General features: G+C 32.9%; 1 protein-coding gene across 6 annotated transcripts in view; it reads right to left on the bottom strand.

Annotated features, from left to right (window-relative positions):
• LOC147078361 (uncharacterized) overlaps positions 1-23,242 on the bottom strand; it is a 693,462-nt gene that overhangs the window by 609,838 nt on the left and 60,382 nt on the right. The window contains exon 1 of one of the 6 annotated variants that reach the window (XM_085958927.1): positions 20,811-21,358. The exons of the other annotated variants lie outside the window; for them this stretch is intronic. The gene's annotated coding sequence lies outside the window, so the exon portion shown is untranslated. Of the gene's footprint in view, positions 1-20,810; positions 21,359-23,242 lie in introns of those variants that run through there. 6 annotated transcript variants of the gene reach the window in all.

The following is a 23,242-nucleotide window of genomic DNA, read 5'->3' as shown; positions in this document are numbered from 1 at the left end:
CTTATGAAAAAATGAGTAGGTAATATTAAAAAAAACTATGCTGTATTTCACGAATAGTATATAATATAATGTTATTGAACATACTTGCCCGCGATATTTTGAATACCCCAGAAATATACTAAGTATTAGAAAACATATTTTCCTAAGTTTCTAATGTATTAAATTATATAAAAAATGTAATAAGTACCTACTTACGTAAACTCAAGAATATTTATTATATAAGTAAGTAAAGTGGCATTATTTTCCTATTCCTCTCCGTTCCGCTCATTGCGTTACTGCGTACTTCAGCAAACCTGAAGCCCGGTCGTACATTGAGAGTCTTATCAACTTTATCACGTCAAATTTGTCGATATGATTTTGTTGCCATTCACAAAACACAAGTAACTTAATGTACTGCCGAAGATAGCTTCGGTGGGACATTTTTGGTAGAAATAAACATCTGCGTGTTGCATATAATAAATTTCACTATACATGGGGAGCAGGTAGAATAACAAAATATCGCATTGGCGCAAATGCAGATGCTGTTTTTTTTATTCGTTTCGGTTAGCCGCATGATGTCACTGTCCCGGCATGGCTTCGTATTTGCGCACGGGAGTACATAGTGCCCGTTTTTGATTTATGACAGCATCCCAGTCTAGACTATTTTCAATGTGCGACCGGGCTAATGGTTTATAAGCGGAAAATACTAAATCTCATGTAAGTACAAATTGTTTAAAGGATTTCGCGAGAATGACGTCATCAAATATCCCTCATAAATATTATTAATTCCGATTAAAAAAGTCATGTTTCTAAAACTCTCTTGTTAAAAAAAACTAAATTTGATCAATCAAAAAATAAACAAGTGATTATTCGTCAAATTGTATGTAGGTATATCGTTTCCACTCTAAAATTATTGAAGTTTCTATACGAAAATATGTATCTGTAACTCGTTCCTTGATCCCTGCCACTTATAACGCGATTGCTGATTCCTGCTATATACTATTAATATTACATTATTGGGTAACTGTATTGAACATAACAAGAATTCCCTTCTCCCGCAAGTCAACGACACAATAAACATTCCCGTGCTTATCAAATAATGCGCACAATGTTGCAGCATGTTGCAGCTAATAACAGTAATATCAAATAACAATGTCACAAATAACAATAACGCAGTGTCAAACGAATTAAGATACTTGAATTATTATTTACGACCTTCCTCCATACGGATTTCATCGTAATACAACAAGCGTTTCATCATTGAAACAAAACGCAACATTCAATTCAGTTACATACGTAATATTAACATCTAATTATTATCGTATATAATAAACCTGTACCTAAAACCTATTATGATGCACGTCGCGTACTATCACGCTGTCACGGTGACAAATTTAGTCCATTGTTTCGTAATTTTGCAGAATATTTAATACCTCTATGATTTTGAACGATCACTATCTCTGTATATTCATTGATGGAGAGCGCCAACTCTAATGTATTAATATATGTAATATATTGTGGCTTAACCTGTCATAATTATTAGGATCGTTAAAGTCCGTTTGTGTCGTCTGTCTTGTCTTTTAGTCGGAATATTATAGCAAACATTGGATGCCCCAGATAGTTGCACCAATTTATGAGTACCAAGGTTCTGTTAGTGTGGATAAAGGCTGTGTGTTGCGTGTCGCAGAATACCGAGAAAAGTGGGGCAAGCCCGTTAAGAAGGCTGTTTGACAGCGAATCATCTGGGTCACGATCCTTAGCCATGAGGTCCTGACGGAAAATCAGAAGAAGAAGTAATACTCCATTTAACTAATTTGATGTTGTTGATTTGTTTTTGGGTCTGGACAAGAAACCCTACTCATTGTGTGCGTGCCTGGGTTTATTATATCACACTCACTGATATATAAGACTTATAGATATATAACACTTAGTGTTTAAATGTGTATTGTTACGGATTCTTTTCGCTTGTTATAATAATTTACGTTCGTTCAACAGGCAGTCTTTACCACTGTTATTTGAAGATAAGTAGGTCTATCTAAAAAGCTTAAACGTATAAATGCGACCGGTACCTACCCACCGGGATTTATTATATTATATGTTTGAACCCAATTAGTATATAATTTTAGACCCAGAGGAAAATAAATAATTGTCGTTTCTGACAAATTTGGTGTTTATAGTTTTAAGTATTTATTAGATTTTCTACTTCTAACGAATATCAAATTATTGTAATATCACAAATTTCATTTATAATATTAGATAAAAAAGCTCAGGTTTACCTACTGTCGTTATCATTCTGCATTACTGGATTTAGTCATAACATCGTATTTTTGATAATGGTTATTGCTTCATGCACACATACGCCTTGCAACGACTCGAACATATTAATCATATTTTATACGCCTTTCTGTTACTGGTAATACCGAATAGCAGCGGCGAGGGGTGGAGGTAGGCTGTTACGATCCGACATAAAAAGTGCACACTAAACTTTGTCTATCATACGTATCTGTTTTCATTGAGATTATACTACAATTTACAGATGGCGTTGCTTAGTTTTTTTAAAATGCAATTAAACTCTACAAAACCAAGCCATAATAGATAATAGTCAAAATATACTCGTCTATCTATAAAATATCTGAAATTATGCAATTAAATCAGACATAACTTAGGATATTTTATAGATAGCATAATATTTTTTATCTGATATAGTTTAGTTTAGACAGGGTTTAATGAATTTAAAAAAATGAACCAACAATCTGTGTAAGTAATAATATTTATTCTTAATCCGACGAAACCAAATAAGTATGAATGAAAAAGGTGCACAGTTTTGTCGCATCGCCCAAAGTAGATAGGTATACCAAAATTTTTATAGTTTAGTTTAGGCAGGATTTAATTGATTTAAAAAAAAACTAACCAACACTATCTGTAAAATTGTAGTCTTTATTCAATAAAAACTAATACGTATGACTTTAATTGCATAATTTTAGATATTTTATAGATAGACGAGTATTTTTTGACTATTATCTATTATAGCTTGGTTTCGCAAGTTTTAATTGAATTTAAAAAACTTAAAAAACACCGTAAATAGTAGTTTTATTTCAATGAAAACAAATACTATGACTGACAAAGTTTAATGTGCACTATTTATGGCGGATCATAACAGCCTGCCTCCACCCTTCGCTACTGCCGAATAGACACAATATCAATTGTTTTTTTTTTTTTAGAAAATTCATTTTAGATTTTTACATAATTATATATTTTAAATGGTGATAGCCAATGAAGCTACAGAGCTTCAGGAAAATATAATGGGTATAATCCATTTAACTGTCTCTATGGATTCAATGTGTCGAGAAATTAAATAGAGTTACTCTATAAAAGATATTCTCTATTACAAACAACGCCTCAATTATTTTTAAATCAAAAATCAGAAATCAAAAAATTTGGTCAAAGAATGTAAACAAACAAAGATAATTTTGGAAAAATAAAATGTTTTGGTAAAGGTACGTTGACATTCATAAATCATAAAGCTCTATAGTGGACATACGACGTTAGTGTGGACACGCCACAGGCGCCTTAACTAAAGCTCAGTTGTGAGCAATGAAGATTAATGTTCGTTATATGGGATAGTATGGCTATGTGTGTATTCATTTGTACAGAATACAATATTGCAATCAGTGACGATGCATTATCTCGACCATACACTTACTAAAGTTTCGTTAGAAACATACTGCGGTTAGAGCCACATGCAAAGATGTCGGCATTATGTCATCATCATCATTATCATCAGTCGGGGTCGATCCACTGCTGGATGAAGGCCCCCCTAGGTACCTCCACTCTTCTCGGTCTCTAGTTTTTCAATGCCACGTAGATCCACTGAACTGAATAACCGACATTATATTGAAAAATCAACTAATTTTGAATTCGTTGCATGGTTGACAGTTTAACAAAGTAATATGGCAACGTCGCTTTTAGCGATCGAAAATTCTTCTATTTTACAACGTTTTAATTAGCTCGTATTCTTATTTGTCTGGTGGTTGTTTGTCCAGTACAAATCTTGCAATCGATTTTTAACTAACTTCCCGACTAACTAGACATTTGAAACAATTTAGAATATATCAGAACACGATGCCAATACGTTCTTTTAATACTTTTAGCCATCTTTAAGTAGAATTGAATTCATTTTCAGTTAATTCTGTTTTGTATGAAAAGTTATTTCCGAAGAAATCTGTAATCCAATCAACTATTATTGGTTGCTAAGGGGGTGGTCCTAGCAACTAAATTATTAATATATAGTGCGTTACTATGGATATCAAAATGTAGTAGTGTAGAATAATTCAGTATTCTATATTTTGTTTGTTTGTTGCAAAATAACAAAAAAATGAATTGTTGACAATTGCCTTATTTGTCCTAAATTATGAATACATAGAATTGTCAAGTTTATATGATTCAACAGATTTTATCTTGTAATTATTTAATAATCCAATTGTCCATATTTTTTTAATTATTTTTAAATTGATGACGTGATAAAATATTAATTTTAAATATGGCTATCAAGTATGATAAATTTGGCAATCTTTTGGTCTGCTATCCGGTCACAGTTCGGTAGAGATGCACTCGTACTAATTACCGTGGTTTTTAAGCCACGAAATACGGTACCATCCTCTTCAGATAGATATACCATTTAGCTTGTATTGTATATTGACTTGGAGAGTGCTGCAATAATGTGTCCTCTCATAATGTAGCCGGTGTACCTACTGCAGCTTTTTTTTAAATTTGGTACTACGCAAAACTTCTCAGTCCTTTTCCATTTATTTAAGGTCGTCAACATTTATTAGTCACCCTGTTAGTCAAAAGAATTTTGTGTATGCGACCACACAACCGCACCTCGAATTCTTGATCTCACCATGATACATGGGAATACAATAGTATTAAAATAATCGACAACCAAACGATGGAAAATCCGTTTCCTGTATTGCAGTCTTCAATAAAAGCTCAGTATATCGCAGCATAACTACAGGCGTAAATCAAAGCTCTCACACAGATCAACTCAGGTTATAATATATTAAGCGTAGCTAATAAATCAGGAGCGGTAAGTAGGCTCTACGTTGAAAGCTGCGGCATACATGATACACGAGTAGGAATTACGTCTCTGACAGATATCTGTCTAGGAAACACTTAAGATGTTATTTGAGACAGGAATCTCTATGATTATATGTATATAGCTACCGATATTTGCAGAGGCTGAATAAATAAAATGGATTTCAAGTTATACACATTTTTATTTTCTTGAAAATAAATTTAAAAAATCTTTATCACACTTCCCATAGAACTAATCAAACTAAGTTTTGAATATAAAATAATCATAAATAATATATAATATATAAACCTACGGGCCATACCCAAGTCGTCAGAGAAATCATAGAGCGGGATACCAAGAACACAAACTGCCACTATGTATGGGCTATGAGAAGGCGTTCGATTCCATAAAGAAATGTTCAATACTCGATGCACTCAGAAATCAAGGAATCCCCGGGCGCTATATAAATATGTTCAATAATATATACCTGCAGTAACGCAACAGCATATGTCAATCTCCATAAACCATCGCGTAGATTTCCTATCAGCAAAGGAGTCCGACAAGGTGATATAATCTCACCTAAACTATTTACAGCTACCCTTGAAGACTTATTCAGGCAACTTGACTGGAATGACAAAGGGATCCCGATAAATGGAGAATACCTGAGTCATCTGCGCTTTGCCGATGACATAGTAATTTTCTCGCAAGAATCAAAAGACCTCCAAAGCAGAATGCAGGAACTCGCTGAAGTAAGCAACAAAGTAGGTTTGAAAATAAATTTTGAAATAAGTTTGAAATAAAAAAAAACAAAGACGAAAGTCATGTTCAACTGCTTTGCGCGCCAAAACGAGATCTTCATCAATGGCACTCAGTTCGAACAAGTGAAAAACTACATCTATCTGGGACAACAAAGTGTCTATTATAAATGGATGTATATTTGATGAAATTGTTCGCAGAGTAAAGCTAGGCAGGAGTGCTTTTGGCTGCCTGAGTAATGTCTTCAAAAGTGACCTTCCCCTGTGCCTAAAACGCAAAGTGTTCAACCAGTGTGTGCTTTCCGTAATCACATATGCGTGTAAAACATGGGCCCTAAGTAAAAGAGAGATCCAGAAACTTAGAGTAGCACAACGTGGTATGGAGAGGTGCATGCTGGGCATAACGCGAAAGGACAAAAAGGGGAATGAGTGGATAAGGAAGCAGGCAAGGGTTTGCGATGTGATAGAGTTCATAAAAAGCCTCAAATGGAGATGGGCTGGACACATAGCCCGAAGAAGAGACAATCGTTGGACAAATCTAGTCATCCAGTGGTATCCAAGAAGTACAAAACGTCCGCAAGGTAGACCTAGAGGCCGTTGGATCGATGAAATGATAAAGTTATGCGGAAGTACTTGGAAACGCAACGCACAGGAACGAGAGAAGTGGAATCAGCTTGGAAATTAGCGAGGCCTTCATCCAGGCTGATGTGACATAATAAAAAATTTAAAAAAATGTGTTTTGCTTTGTTATATTTATACCTATAATTTTTTTTTAACTTTTAAATTGTTTTATTTTGGCTAGGTAAATAAGATACAAATCCACATTAACAAAATATCTTTAGAGGCAGAAGGATGCAAATCCATACTACGTTTTTTATTTTATTTTTTTTTAGATATAAAATTGTATTATATTTATTCCTTTCTTACATATTCCAGGAGTACTTTAATTGAATTAGAATACAAAAAAATGATCATTCTATATATATTTTCTTGGAAGTATTCATTTAAAATAAAAATTGTTTTTTGGCTTTCCTGAACAATTGAGTATTTGGCACTTGCATCCGTCCGCCTCTGAGGTACAGATATGATGGAAGCCTTCAAAACTGTCATACATACGTTGTGGGACAATGGCACACAGAAGAAAAAGGAAAATAATATGTTAAAGTAAGTATAGTATACTCAAAAGTTCGCTGTCCTCTCCTCTCTATGATATTTTGAAAAAAAAACTATTGCTACAGTTACGTGATATCTACGCAGGAGTTAAACAAAGACATTAAGGTAAAGCATGTAAGCATGAAACTTTTTCGGGAAAGCGTTAGGAAAATCGAGGTAAGTAACGCCGTAAATTATACTCAGGTAGATAGAGTGGTTGGAAAAGTTTCGGTCGCCATAAAACAGGATCGGTAACAGGGTGGCTCACTTAAAGCATTCCTGAAACTAAAGTTTTATTCGAGAAGGTCCTAGATAGGTATTACGCGAGTGTTCTTATGGGACTTTTTCTTAACACTTCCGTATCTATGAAATGGTTTAAAATAATATCAGTGTACATATCAGTGGCGACAACTTTTCCTAAGTTATTATTTAGTATTTATTTTTAAATTGTAATGTTCATTTTTAACATAACCAACTTTAACCCGCTGGCAACCCCGATTATGATCGATGGTCAAGTTGAAAGAGTCATGTCAAGTCAAGTCATCAGTTTCAATAGATTTTAATAGCTATATTTATTGATAGCTACTTTTTTTGGTACTGTTCGGTTATACGGAATACAGCGGAAAACGCATTTTGAAAATACCCGATATACTGGATTATTTGTTAGTTTGGGTTCGTTTAGGTTAGGTTAGGTTGGGTTAGGTTAGGTTAGGTTTGGTTAGGTTAACCTAACAAATAATCCAATTTATCGGCTATTTTCAAAATGTGTTTTCCGCTGTATTCCGTATAACCGACCAGTACCCTTTTTTTTACTATAATATGTTTTGACGAATTAATACCGGTATTCGTCAGAAATACCGAAATACCGATGTTAATAATATATTCATTCGGTATTGCAATTCCTACTTAAATGTGATGTATGTAGGTTCAATATCGGTACAAATATTTGTTTCTAATATGTAAGGTGTTTCAAATTATGTAGGTATGTTCAAGACTTTTACAACGTTTTTATTAGCTCTTATTCTTGTTTATCCGGTGGTTGTTTGTCCAGTACGAATCTTTCAATCGATTTTTAACTAACTTCCCAACTAGCTAGACATTTGAAACTTTTAGAATATATCAGAACACGATGCCAATGCATTTTTTTAATACTTTCAGCCATCTTTAATCAGAATTGAATTCATTTTCAGTTAATTCTCTTTTGTATGGAAAGTTATTTCAGAAAATTCCGTAAAAAGTAAAAAGACTATTATTGGTTGCTAAGGGGGTGGTAAATTATTAATATATACGTGCGTTACTATGAAAATAAAAATGAAATGTCAAAATGACATTTCAGTATTCTATATTTGTGTGTTTGTTTGTTTTTTATTTACTTCATATAAAGTACAAGTTTGAGCATATTGAGCATAATATTTCAACAGAAAATTTAAAAACGTTGTATTTAAAAAGTTATTTTTATCTTGTAATTATTTTTAATAATGGCAATTTACTTGTGCCTTTAAAAAACTCTCATATTTAAATCGTTTTTACGGGCCAAGTTATAACGTTAATGAATCGCTTAATAACGAATCCTTGACAGGGACATAATATGCCTATGACTTAAAAATTACAATAATTCACATAGACTGGAACCTTCGTCTACAAGTACCGTAACTGGCGCTCTTGGTAAAAGGATAAGTCATTGCCGACTCAAGTAGAAAGCCGATACATTCACAACGACTGGTCCTACTTTTTCCGCCCCCCGTTGTTGTCTATGGATGACCTGTCATTGTTCAATAGAGTGCTAATACTGACGCGTCTGTCGTGTTTACACAAGGAATGATTTGATTTGGATACATGAGTTACATGATAAATAATACACTAGCATTAACACACCTTCTACAAATGTAAATCATAGATCAATGCTACATATTTTTTGTAAATCGATATTACCACCGGTTTTTGTGTGAAAGACTAGTCTGACTTTGACAGCTGATGAATAACAGGAATGTATATTATTTATAAATAACACTGATAGTTAATATATTTGATTTGAGAATTTTTTTATAATTCAATTTGAAACAAGTCCGAATCAATATGTCAAGCAATCTGGGATCTGATTTTGAGAGCTAAACACAGACAGTGGACCACTCTAGGGGCGGCACGTTACATGAAAGTATGGTGAAGCAGGCTAGTATGGTGAGGCGGGCTGATAATTAGTTGCGGCAAAATTTCCTCGTTAACATTATATTAAATGGGTACGTTATAATGACCAAAGTAAATCCTCCGTGATGCCTTAAATTTTTTTTATTGCATCGCTATTTCTGTCGGCTATTGTTGGCCTGCTTCATTCAGTTGTATGAGAAAGCCATTTCCTTGCCCCTTTTTTATTTAATATCTCTATGGGACCACTCGTTGGTTGTGCAAAAAGATATGCTCAGGCTTGATTAATCTAAAGATGGCGTTGGTTAAGTACATCCGAGGAAGGTGGAGAGTGTAGCATCAATCATCCGTCGGATGTATTCATGGAATGTCTCCGCTTCGGCCGAGGGCGTCTACAACCATAAGTACAGCGATATGTTACCTCGTTATGTGAGCCTATATCATTGTAATGAAACGTCTGGTCTTTAATTGAATGTACAATCCGGTAGATGCCTCAAATATTTCGAGTCTAAACTGAACATGAATCAAATTTTATCTAGATATGTATGATTTAATGTTATCTATTAGTAAAATATATTATTACCTATATCCGTCTTTATTAATCTGTCTATCTATAACATATAAGAGAAAACATATGTGAATATGTTAGAGAGAGCGACAGGGGTCGGTACGGCAAGAGAACATTATACACCTTTTTTTCTTGTATTGTGTTAACTGTCGATTCATGGTGGAAATGCACTTTATTATTGATTTTTTTTTTAGTACTTATTCCACTTTTAATAAATAAATCTGGACCAGAAATGTCCCTCTGAGGCGGACGAAACCGGTCCAGATTTATTTATTAAAAGTGGAATAAGTATTAAAAAATTGTGTTTTATTAAATTAAATCAATAATATTATACAAGTTTAAACGCATATTTGAAATTTGAAAAATAAATTGTCACGCCTATAAAGGAATCGTATATTTTAATCGAAACGTGACAGAAAACAAATGATAGGATACTCTCATAATAGTTTGAAAGATGCTAACAGTGCAATACTAGCATATCATTATGCTAGTATTGCAGTGTGCAGGTGACAGGTGACACTGACACCTTAGTTATTTAATAACTGACATAAAATTCACGTCTAAATAAAACACGGTTCTTGTCGGTTTACACTTTACAGGAAGCAAGCAGTAAACAAATTTTGAAAATAGCCGATATACTGGATTATTTGTTACGTTGGATTAGGTTTTCGTTCTTGAATTGATGAATTTTGCCAAAATCAGTTATGGAAATTGAATTAATGTTCATATTGAATCTATTAAAATTGGAGACCGTATAGTATACGGTTTCTTTCCGATAAGAAAGATCACGGTGCGGGTGAACTGTACCACGGTGAAATGTTTTACGTACAATTTACACGTAACCATTCCACGTATATCATTGATCGGTCATTTCGATAATGAATTGTGTAATGCTATAATTTTATATTTAAGGGGGGACATGCTCAGCGTAGGTAAAAATGGAGCTTTTGTTCTATTTTCAAAGCATGATCCTGGACATACCTTAAACGTTGTAGATAATCTATTTATATAATTTTAAAGCCTTATTATCCTTTATATTTATTTGACTGCATAAAGTATTTTTATTACATAAAATAGTATTCTTTTAAACCTCTCGCTCTAATGTTTTAGAATATAGTCATATTTTAGTACATAACTGTCAGTGGTGTTAAGATTTTTTATATATATTAGTTTTTAAACGCATTTATAAAACCATCAGTATTATTTATATCGACATTATTATAGTGAAATATTTACGAAAAAAAATTATATTGATAATCTCTGTGATCCCAAATTTGACAATTAGGCATTTTATTATTCAAAAAATGGGCAAGATTAAAATGCAAGATTGCTTTCCCCAGTGGTTAAGCTACAACATACGGCCGTAGCCATAAATTGACAAACTATAATTGAAGTAGGGAGTAAAATGATGTTAACGCCAGTGTTTGAACATGTACCTAACCGATTTTTTTTAAACGGTACATGTTCAAACACGCGCGTTAACATCATTTTACTTTCAAGGCTTCAAAATTATATAAATAGATTATCTACAACGTTTAAGGTATGTCCAGGATCATGCTTTGAAAATAGAACAAAAGCTCCATTTTGACCCACGCTGAGCACGTCCGCCCTTAAACGATCAAAAAAAATTGTACTTGATAGAAATAATACTGAAATATTATTTTGACATTCATATAGATTTCCATAGTAACGCACGTATATATTAATTAATAATTTAGTTCCTAAGACCCCAAACCCTAGCAAAGAGGATTGGATTACAGAATTCTTCCGAAATAACTTTTCATACAAAACAGAATTAACTGAAAATGAATTCAATTCTACTTAAAGATGGCTTTGAAAATAGAACAAAAGCTCCATTTTGACCCACGCTGAGCACGTCCGCCCTTAAGGTAGTCGAAAAAATCCCTAAACGATCATTAAAGCCTCAAATTTATCATTGCCAAGTAAAATGTCTAAATATTTTGCTGGCTTTAAGATCGGTAAGATATTTTTTGTCGATAATCTACTCACAAAGTAATATAATAATTATTTACGCCATATAAAGCTTAAAGGTGTGTAAAAAGGTTTCAATAATTTCACTGCTCTAATCTTCGCACGAAAGCCATATAATTCCCGTCTCTGCCCAAAAGACATTAGGGAATAAGTTTTACGTTATATTTTCGTGAAGAGGGGCAACGTACGTGGACCAGCTAGGGCGTCGAAGGCTTAAGTTCTTAAATTGGCACTCAGAAATGGGTCAAACTGGCCTCCCTGTGGAGGAAGTCTCTCGCGAAAAGCTATTTTTAGATTACTAAGAGAGAAGCGTTATTTTTTTCTATTATACAAAATTAAGAAGCTATATTTACTTGTAACTGTATTCTGAACATTAAGATAATGTTTTATAGCAAAAAAAGGACGATATAATATATACATAATATATATATTATCAATGACGAAGGGTGGAGGTAGGCTTTTATGATCCGACATAAATGGTGCACACTAAACATGTTAGTTAGTTTTTAAAAACCAATTAAACTCCATAAACCAAGCCATAATAGAAAATAGTCAAAAAATATTTGTCTATCTATAAAATATCTCAAATTGAGTTTTCAATAAATACATATCCATTTTAACTAGAGTACTTACTAGAGTATACTTATACGGTTCTTTGCCTGATTACCTCGCATAAAATTAGATCAAATTATATTTACTTGTATGAATATATGTATTAATGTAGTAATAAATAAATATTCAGATAATATCTGTAAAAAAAAATATTTTTATAATATATGACATCGTTTTCATCCTAGAGCCGGAGTGCAAAGTTATGAAGCATATACTTTACTTCCCAGAGTTTCGCTTTACGTTATTTTCATTCTTTGTAATAAAACTACATAGATAATTAGTGCAAAATATCACTATTTATGGGTTCAATCAAGGCCCAATATAGTCAGGCCGTAACACGAAACTGAACTACGATGGTGGTGCCAGTTATTGCTCATACCTCAAATAAATGCAATATGATGGTAAACTGCGCTTTGGCTCCACTAGACAACTTATATAAACATTGGTTTATTATATTGCGACGAGATATTTCAATTCAGATTTATTTTATACTTCGGTACTGTAGGTAAGTAAATCAAAATGGTGTGACATTTCTAATATTATTAGGTATGCTTACATATTGTAACTTAAAGTTTTGAAGGGATCTTTATTTAGCTACATATTTTTTTCCGACTTATACGCGGCGTGAATGGAAACTCTGCCATTCTTGGTGGTATAGGCTTGTGTGTATCTGATAATTATCTTAGGAATCGAGGGCATCCGTTGTTTGTTCTCCCAAGGTGCAGAAATAACCTGTCATTGGTAATGCCAATTGGGAGGGCAATAACTCTGTTCCAACAAATCACTTCGTATATCGACATATTCCACCTGCGTGAGGGGTCTGCTTAGCTCATTCGGTGTACTTCCTTGTATCGAATTTATATATTTTTTTGTATTTACACTTTTCTACTGTTTAATGCTTATCTATTTCTTTTTTTTGTATAATACTATTGTTATATTAATATTTCTTTGCTTCTAAATGTCATGTTGTTAACGTCTTGAATTAATAATTTGTAATGATATGCAAAAATAAATAAAATTTGAATTTGAAAATTGAATGTAAATAATTCATTATTTTACATTATTTATATTTATTTAAGTATTATAATTATCGATAATTGTAATAATATTTCTAATCAATAATTATAAAAGTGGATACTTAGGTAGGTATTTATTTATATATTATAATTATTATTCTTATTTTTACGACCTTACTGCATAGTAAAAAAAATAGTTTACATTTTTGATAACAAGATAACTTATCTAAACAGTGTATGTTTATCGATAATGTATTTGATTTAAATATAGTTAAAGTGATAAGAGCCAATTAGAAAACAAAGTAACTTGTGCATATTAATAACTACCTAGGATAGATAACGAATTTTCTTATAGATATAATATATTAGATATGTAAGTAACTATTTACTTATGCAAGACAAAAAGTTGTCTGATCACAAGAGTAACTAAGTAAATCAAATAATATTTTTCCGAAATCCCTTTTTCAGTAACATGACAGTGGGCATAATATGAAAGGGAAAACGAAGGTGACAAGTTACACAATAGGCACGAATAATATCTAAGTGTATTATTATATTATTCACGTGTGTTATATATAAATATATAATACATACTATACTTAGCATGTCTACATAATGATCATGGAAATGATAAACGACACACCTGGGACCGGAAGATGGATAAGCGAATTATGTATGTACAAATGTATGAAGGTTATTCGTAGCGATACAAAATAAATAATAAGTACCCTATCATTTTTTAATCTTCAAAAAATTTCAGGGCATTTTAACCATTAAGGGCCCACATGCCCCACGTATGTCAAAATGGCGATTTTATGGTATTTTCAGAGCCTGGACGTTCCTTAAACGTTGTAGATAATCTATTTACATAATTTTGAAGGCTTATTATCCTTTATATTTATTTTAAACATTTGATGACTGCATAGAGTATTTTTATTACATAAGATAGTATACTTTCAAACCTCTCGATCTAATGTTTTAGATTCAGAATATAGTCAAATTTCAGTAGGTACATCCATGTGCAGTGGTATTAAGATTTTTTAGTTTTATTAATTTTTAAACGCATTTATAAAACCATTAGTAAAATTGTTTACTATTTAAATAATAGAAATATTTACGATAAAAAATTATAATTATAAAAATATTACAATCTCTGTGATACCAAATTTGACAAGAATTAGGCATTTTATTATTCAAAAAATGGGCACGATTAACACATTTGAAGATAATTCTAAAGATACTGATTATAAGCTATTTAAATATGATAAAACATCCTACGAATAATGATTATTTTATAATAATTATTGACCTAAGAATAAGGTAGTATTTTTTTGAAATACTACCTTATTCTTAGGTTAAGTTAGTTCTTAGGTTAGTTAGCCTCAGCTGAAGTATAGCCCTAAACATTTCTACAGTAATACATAATTTAAATATGTTTGTGTTAGAAATTTTTAGAAGTTGCAGATGCAAGTGGGCAGATGCATAACCTACAGGGATATACAATATAAATAGTTAGGTACATGATAAATAAGCAAGAAACACAAAATGAATGTGAACTAACCAGGAAACACAGAATTAATGGGAACTGAAATACCTAACGGGTGTGGAGTAACAGGCAACCGATCTCGAGTGTGGTATGGGATAACCTTAAACTAATTTCAAGAATACGTTATTCTATGCTTGTCCTTCCTTATGACAACTGCTCTCGGTTTATGCAGTGACGTTTATTCAATATTGGTGTATTTGAAGGTTGCAACACACACTATTGCACATCTATAATGTGTGTTTAATTTTCGTAGTATTCTCGTTTCATTCAAAACCCTGCTTCAAAATGCAGTGTATTGGGGTATAGCCTATCTGAATTATATTTATTAATCTGTCCTGTAGAATTGACTTACCACATTGGGTACTATAGGCTCTGGAGCGATAAACTTAAACATGTGTTAAAGATTATGGTATTTTCAATACTTGCGTTTGTATCGTAATAATATGCGTTAAAGTTTGTCACGTAAATGTAACGCGCATTCAATATTTGAGGGCAGTCAGCGCGCTTATTTTGCTTGGGTTTTATGACCTGACCCACGGCGATGGTTTTTATATTTCTATATTATCAATCAGTTTTGTGGTAATAAGTATAATAAACTAAAGAAACTGACATATTGGTTGGTGTCCGGAAAATCTTCGCCCATAATTATTTTGGGTACTAGTCTGTTGACTGGAAGTCAGGCGGGAACAGCGGCAATTTTCATAGCCGATTTCGGCAAAATTTATGAATCCAAGAATGACAACGATAAGCTAACCTAGCCTAACCAAAACTAACCTAACAAACAATCCAGTATATCGGATATTTTCAAAATTTGTTTTCCGCCTGCTTCGCTTCCATTAAATCATTCGCCCATATTTTCCCCCGTCAAAAATTCCGAATATATTGAAATACATATTTTTGATGTGCGGAATCTTCCTCTGACACCTTTGATAATGAGGAAAAATTGATTGGGGTTCGATTCCATCAAATAAAAAATCGGATATGATACTGTGTATAACAAATGGTAGCGAAGAACTCGGCACCGAGAAAAGTGGACGGAGTTATAGGGAAGCCTTTATCTCGCAGTGGAACGACCCCGATGTTGATGTATAATAAAATCATATATAAATTTGGAATATAATAAAATAATATTAATAACAAATAATGAAATCTCCAGAACACTCACATTTTTAAGAATTTATTGTATCATCAGTCTCATCAGTGTTCTTGAGATTCAGTATCAAGTTCAGGTTTCAAAATAACTGACGGGTTAAGATTTTAGGATTTCTTCTTGTGAAGTTTTCTAGTTTGATGCTACGCAGAACTTCTTAGTATTATTCTTAAATACGTACTTGCACTTAGGTACATTAATTCTAATTAAAATATAATTTATAGATTTAGTAATAGATAATTTTAGTACCTACTGTGCATCTAGGGTATCACATTATTACCATACTATATAGGTAATGAAAGTTTTATTTCAATGAAGCGATCTATTTTCTTGACAATAAAAATAATATTGTTTAAACAAGTATTCTCGGACTCAATGATAAATTTAATCTGTTTCATATTATAATCTACCAAAATTTATTTACGAGAAGAGATATTATTTCATTCGCGTAATGCAAAAACCGTGTCAGCTTTTGGAAAAATGTACGATACTATAAGCATTGTTGTATTATTATGGAAAAAATATACAGCGAAAAAGTACTAATATTAATTCAATATGACAGCTTTGGCTTTGAAAAACATTTCAATCATTTTCTTTGTCTGCGTCGAATTTTAAAAAAACTTTTCACATTATAAATCCACGTTTGAATAGAAAAATTCTGTGTAAAATGGTAAAATAACAAATGTGTACATTTGCTTTCATGATCCAAAGGATTGAATAATATAACTACGTATATGGAACTCGATATCATATTATGTAGTCACATAAAAACAGGTAGATTAGCATTTTCGCCTTTAAATATACTAATAGCATACAATGGATTGTTAACGAGAAATGGTTAATTAGTAGATTCTTCCACTGGATTATTGAAATCATGTAATTTTTGCTAGACGAGAAGGGTTACGAATGGTATAATTGATTTAGCATACCTAAATAAACTTGATATCAAATAAATACATAAGGATAAGTAGGTATGAGTACTATTATTTATTGGTCAGTGGACAGGTGTTATTGGAGTAGTCTTCCGCATAGTCTAAGACCTAGAAATGTCTGGCAAGGTCGCCAAAAATATATTTTTTATACAAAATTTGGCAAGATAAGAATATAAGACGAATCAACTAATTCCCCAATCTTTCGGTAAATCCACCCGGACACGTCTTGCCAAATCGTACTTATCAGAAATCAAAACAATTTTTGCGCCTGTATCGATGTAGCTTTTGGCGACCGTATTTCAACGTCGCCAATACAGACTACAGCTCCAAACGTTACTTAGTGCTCGGTCGTAGTCATTTGGCGGGCGCGGCGCGGCGGCGTCTTGCGAAACTCAAACGTATAACCATGTGTATTATGCCCCAAAAAAGACACTGTCTACGCACATTTTACACACGATTATACGTTTGAGTTTCGCAAGACGCCGCCGCGCCGTCCCCGCGCGACCACTACGTTCTTGCACTTATGGTAAATCAGTAGACACATCGCAGTAGCCTTTGGCGTCAACGCTACCTCGCACTAATACCGCACCTATAGAATGTAATGCCAATTTTTACTCACGCGTAAGGAAGCAAAATGCAATAATGTTTCTGCGAACGTTGCCACGCGCTCATGCAGATGTTACAATTTGAATTAGGTATTGGTAAAAAATTATTGATTCTTTTTGGAGATTATTAGTTGTAACTATCCTGTTTCAACAATTTAATAACATGCGCATCTATTCTATACACAAGGCTGCTATCGGCGGCTATCGAGGGTAGTTTATCATATTTATGTATTGATGTATTATAATTGTTACAATAAGTTTGCCGTCTAAACTGTCAAAAAATGCTACTTATGTTTTAATAGCATGTGCATGGATTTACTGGCACCAATAGTGTGTAAATTCAACTATCGCCATAATAACTATTTACACGTAAAAGTGCTGACTGTCTCGCCAATCTCATTCTTCACGCATAAGCGAGACCCGATGTTGTTATTTTTTGACTGGTTGTGAAAATCGGTAAACCTGAAAATGTTCTGCGCGGTGTAGTTCTTTTTTCCCTGCAAGTTCGCCACTATCGTTCTACTGCTCATGCTTATACGTCATGCAAGTTCCGACTATCGCGTGAAAATTTAGAAGCTTCTGAACATATTTGATCCATGGATTCAATCTTGCACTTGCACAATAATACGTGTTTACACGTGCATTTTCTTGTCATGGGCGTGATATTTCATACAATCAGCAATAAATCCATGCACTTTTAAACGGTGTATAATGTTAGTATGATCAAACAAACTGGGGAGCAATTCAAATAAGTGAGTAAAAAGAGGCTAGATGACACTGTGCAAAAGCAATAATGGTATTCAACAAGATACGTAGGTACACATGTACAATGTAACATACGCCAAACGATAGTGACAACATATCCAACTTAGCTAATTGACTTCATACAGCGAATAAACTAAGTATTGTAAAATATACGTAACATTTGCAAAAGAAGTGTTTGGGTGTACTTCCATGACTCATTCTACTTTCGTGACCTTCCCAGTCCCGACTATTGATGCGTCCCTACTCCCTATCAGGAACTTAGCAAGTACGTATTATAATGTGTGACACGGTCTTATATAAACTTTTTATCTATGCTATAAACAGGCATGATAATCAAATTATCGAGTAACTGGTCCTTAGGGCCAGTATTCGGTTGATCGATTAAGTGGTATATTAAATTTACTAATTAAATTACAGGCAAAATATAACAAACATATACATCGAGGACGAGAAGTTCTTTGAAATAAATCAATAAATAGTATACTATTTTTTTGTTCAACCTGACTTCTACGTACCAAAGTTATGTATTGTTAAATAATAAAACAATGAACTACCTATGCCCTATCTATTCGTACCACAATAACGTATGAAAATGATTTAAGAATGTGCACCTAAAAAATTATTGTCGTGAAAGATTTATAAGTTTATGACTCTTCCTTAAAATTCATTAAGTATAATAATATAATATTGCATAAAGCCGCGTTGACACGGTCCAAGTACGATCCAAGTACACTTGGACCGAGTGCCATCCAAGCGACAGCTTCATACTAATTATTCCTATCCAAGCTACTCGGAACGCGTCCTACTCATCCAAGTTAGCTTGGATAGGAATAACTAGTATGAAGATGTCTCATACGAGTGCGCTTGGATGGCACTCGGTCCAAGTGTACTTGGATCGTACTTGGACCGTGTCAACGCGGCTTAAGAGCATACATAAGTGAAACGGCAAATAATTTTCAACTATAGGTGCGATGAAATTTCGGACTGGCTGCCAATCGGACAGTGAAAGTCGAGCTGTGAACACGTTAATTTGTTTTGTGATGGCGTTGGGGGAATTAATTCTTAAATCGTGTAAAGATAACTAAAAAACGTTACCCATTTACTTGAAGAAAAAAACATGTCAATGAATATATTATTATTATTACAAATAGAACAATAAACATAACACTAAATGGACGCATATTGAATTTTTATGATAAATTATGTTTTGTTCTGCACGCGTCGTAAGTTTGCACAATCTTCGCGTCGCGCAGTCACGATCGTTTTAGACCGTGCCCCAGCTGAAGTAAGAATGTTTTCGGTTGTATAAAATAACAACACATATTATTATTGTAGAGTAGGTACTTTGAAACATTGAATTTACTTAATAAGATTAGTTTAAACACCAAACCGTAGTGAAGAGGTTGTTTAAATCGTCGCAGTATTTATAAAAATATATTAATTATAAAAAAGTACATGCTTATTCCTCTAAATCAAATAGGTAATTAAATAATTAATTGTGTTATACCTATGTGATCTGTGGATAGCTCTACTTGTTCGGATGTGTTATTTATGTGATGACATAGTTACTGATTTTGCAACAAAAAAGGCCAATAAAGTTTTTTTTAATGATTGAGTGTAGAAACTATTAAATTAATAGTGTTTTTATGATTAAAAGTAGGTGTATATTAAATAAATACTAAGGAAAAATATTTTGTTTACATGTTGTACAATAATAGCATTATAAAAATGGTATGAAAATAATAAAACTCTGTGTATTATTTATTCGCTTTATATAGGTATCTAAATTTAATTTTGTATGTTTTGGTGGTGTATATTTTGTTAGTAATGTATCCATACAACATATTTCTGTCATGAAAGATGGTAAAAACACTGTATAAAAAATTGGGGCGGCATTTTATTTAGGGACGTCACTGTAAATCTGTATCTTGTTCGAGAGGTTTCACTAGAAATGTTAATTGATTGAAGTACATTGACAATATACACTCACTTGTACATCTACAATTTAATTCAAGGTTTTAGGTTATTAATTTCTAAAATGAACAGATTCAATGGGCACCATTGCATCTAAATTCGTACGTAATCGTTCACAAGATCCTACATAAATCATTAAAACTTAAAATAATAAACAATGCATATAAATATGTAACAAAAATGAATTCTTGTTCAGTTATAACAGCGTGGTTAGTAAAGTGACAGCAGTGTGTGCAATCAGCTGATCAATTGACATGTTAGCTATTACAGGTGTAAAAAGCAGGTAGAGAAGTTTCTAGAATCAAATTCAAACCATGTGTTGATTATTTAAATATGTAGGTACTAGATATCTGAAGAAATTTAATAAGAAACAAACACTTCGATAGCGGTAATTAACGGTAGTATTTTGTTTCATAAACCAGTTAGGATTGAATGTAAACCGAAGCAAACGACAATCCTGCATAATTATTAATACACAACATAATAGTTTGGTTAACCGCAACAATAAAATCAGGTAAAAATATATATTTGACGTTATAATAACTTACCGGTGTTTCAAAAGGGGCGAAAAAAGTCTGGCAGAACTGTGAAGATGTTTATTTAATTCACCGGTAAATAAATCACAGACGTGTTGGCGACTTGTACTACCTACGAAATTCCGATCATTTCACGGTTACAGGTAGAAGATAATACAACACAAACGCACTGACGTTACAACGTTTAAAGTTTTATGAAATCGTCTCGATTCATAATAACAAATTAAAATACAAGAAACAACTTTATTAAACTGACGTTTGTGTGAAATATAACCACAGTAAACAGCACTGTTTTGTTTCAATTGTGCAACGGTAACCACCAAAGTAAAACGAGAAAAAACAAGTAACTTAGGTGTTATGTCAAACTAAAGTATTCTTCGTTGTTTTAAGTTATAAAACGTTTGAAACTTTCGCTTTAGTAATGCAATGTATATGTTTATAATATTCACGATTTTTATCACAGGTTTAAATGTCAAAATAGTCGTGGCAGGTATAAACAAAACGTATTTTTTAATGAAATTGTTCTGGTGTTATTTCGAGCGGCGTAGGCGTACGGCGAACGCTTGAAGGTATCTGAGCAGAGCCAGCTCACAGCTGGTGGGCGACGGTGGCGTTCCTTGCGGCCGGAACGGAAACTTCACTCGGGATCTGCAAAATCGAAAGCCTCCATGAGGCTGCCAGGCGATTTTCTTTTATTTTGTTTCCGTAAAAATACGCCCACATCATGCGGTATTTTGGAATAAGATATTATTGAAAGTGTTAACTTAACCCAAAATGCCAATAGACTATTAATTATCAATTTATTGTAACCATAATAATATTATATAATGAACCGACAATATTATTACTTATAGTTGAATTTATTGAGGGAACTTTATATACGCTCCTTAACATATGTGAGCTTTTAAAAAGCTTTTCCATCTGTATTTTGATTGCATACATATTATATAATATAATAAAGTATAATATTTATGTATGTGTATCATCCAATATCAGAATCAATAATCTATAATTCTAAATTTAATTATTGTATATCTAATATAATTATGTATTTTGTGTGCATGACTGAAATGGAAACAAAAAAAATAGTGCAGTACCTATACCTATTTTGTTTATCAAAAAAACATAATTTCAAAAACCCTTAGCTACCAAATATTTTTTTTTGGCCGAATAGCAATATAACACATAGTTCGATTACCAGAGGAGTGCTTTTACCACTTATTGGGTACCCACAACATGGATTGGTGGCTTAGTGGTGAAAGCGATCGCCCGGTAAGTGAGAGACGAGGAGTGTTACAATTCCACGTGGCCCATTTTTTAATAGCTTCCGACGCTTTTCCAAATTATATGGACATATTATACTCGGTATTTTTAAACTTCAGTATTTATTCTACAATCAACATGTCGTGGCTGCGATATATCAAGTGTATAGAAATGAATATACATAAAAGAGCGTTGAGAGTTTTAGTTCCGCAGATTTCCGCTTATACATTTGCAGTCATGCTATAATAGTAGGCTTATTCCTGGCTTGTTGAAGACATATTCGAGAGAGCAGGTCTAGACTTTAATTTTTTGTTATACCTACTACATTTTATTTTTGCACCCATCTTGGGACCCAGGTCTTTCATTTGGACCATCAAGCATCGAAAGTGATTTTTGCATAATTTCAAGTGAAATAGGGAATTAAATAAATACTATTATCTCCATCAAATGGTATGACTCACGTGAGAGATAATAGGAATAGGTAGCTAAATATTTGTCGGTGCCAAAACGATTAACTATTAACATTACTTATACAATATATATCAGATTATAATATACGACTCAAATTAAAAATTTCCCCCCACTTTAGCAGCGTCTATTGACGTTTTATGCTTTTGATACAATCGTCACAATTCAAATTTACTTTTTGTCAGTTCATAAAATGTGTATTCGGGCAAGGGAATACAATCATAATGGAAAGCGGATTGATTCTGTGTCAGCGCCCGAAATGGAAAAGTTTACGAACCGGAGCGCTCGACAGTTTTCTAGGGATATTTAAGTAGGTACATAATTATCAAATTTCATGTATATTTCATAAAAAAAAGTGTGTTAGATTTTCTATTATATGGCCTATCTAGCTAAGACAGTCAAATTATTTTATCCACGAGACTGGGCGATAATTTTACCGATTTCACGAACAGGAACGGCGCTCCGGTGCACTTCGGTCCATTTCGAGCCTTATTTTGTGTGTGTATGTAACAAGTAATGATAAAATATGGAAAACCTAAAGCACATGTTAAAGAATATGCTATTTTCAATAGTTACATCTGTATTATAATATGATTTAATACGTAAACGAAACTCTCATTCAATATTGCCAATATTTGAAGAAGCTTCTTCCGTTTGGAGGCCTGACTAGGTGACTAGCTTTCACATTTATATTTTATTAATTAGTAAATAAT

Source organism: Rhyacophila brunnea, unplaced genomic scaffold (genome assembly GCF_057557595.1).
Source record: "Rhyacophila brunnea isolate RB1 unplaced genomic scaffold, BYU_Rbru_1.0 scaffold_11, whole genome shotgun sequence".
Classification (NCBI taxonomy): Eukaryota; Metazoa; Arthropoda; class Insecta; order Trichoptera; family Rhyacophilidae; genus Rhyacophila; species Rhyacophila brunnea.
Note: the sequence above shows the minus strand (reverse complement) of the source record. Positions and strands in the feature narration are given on the sequence as shown.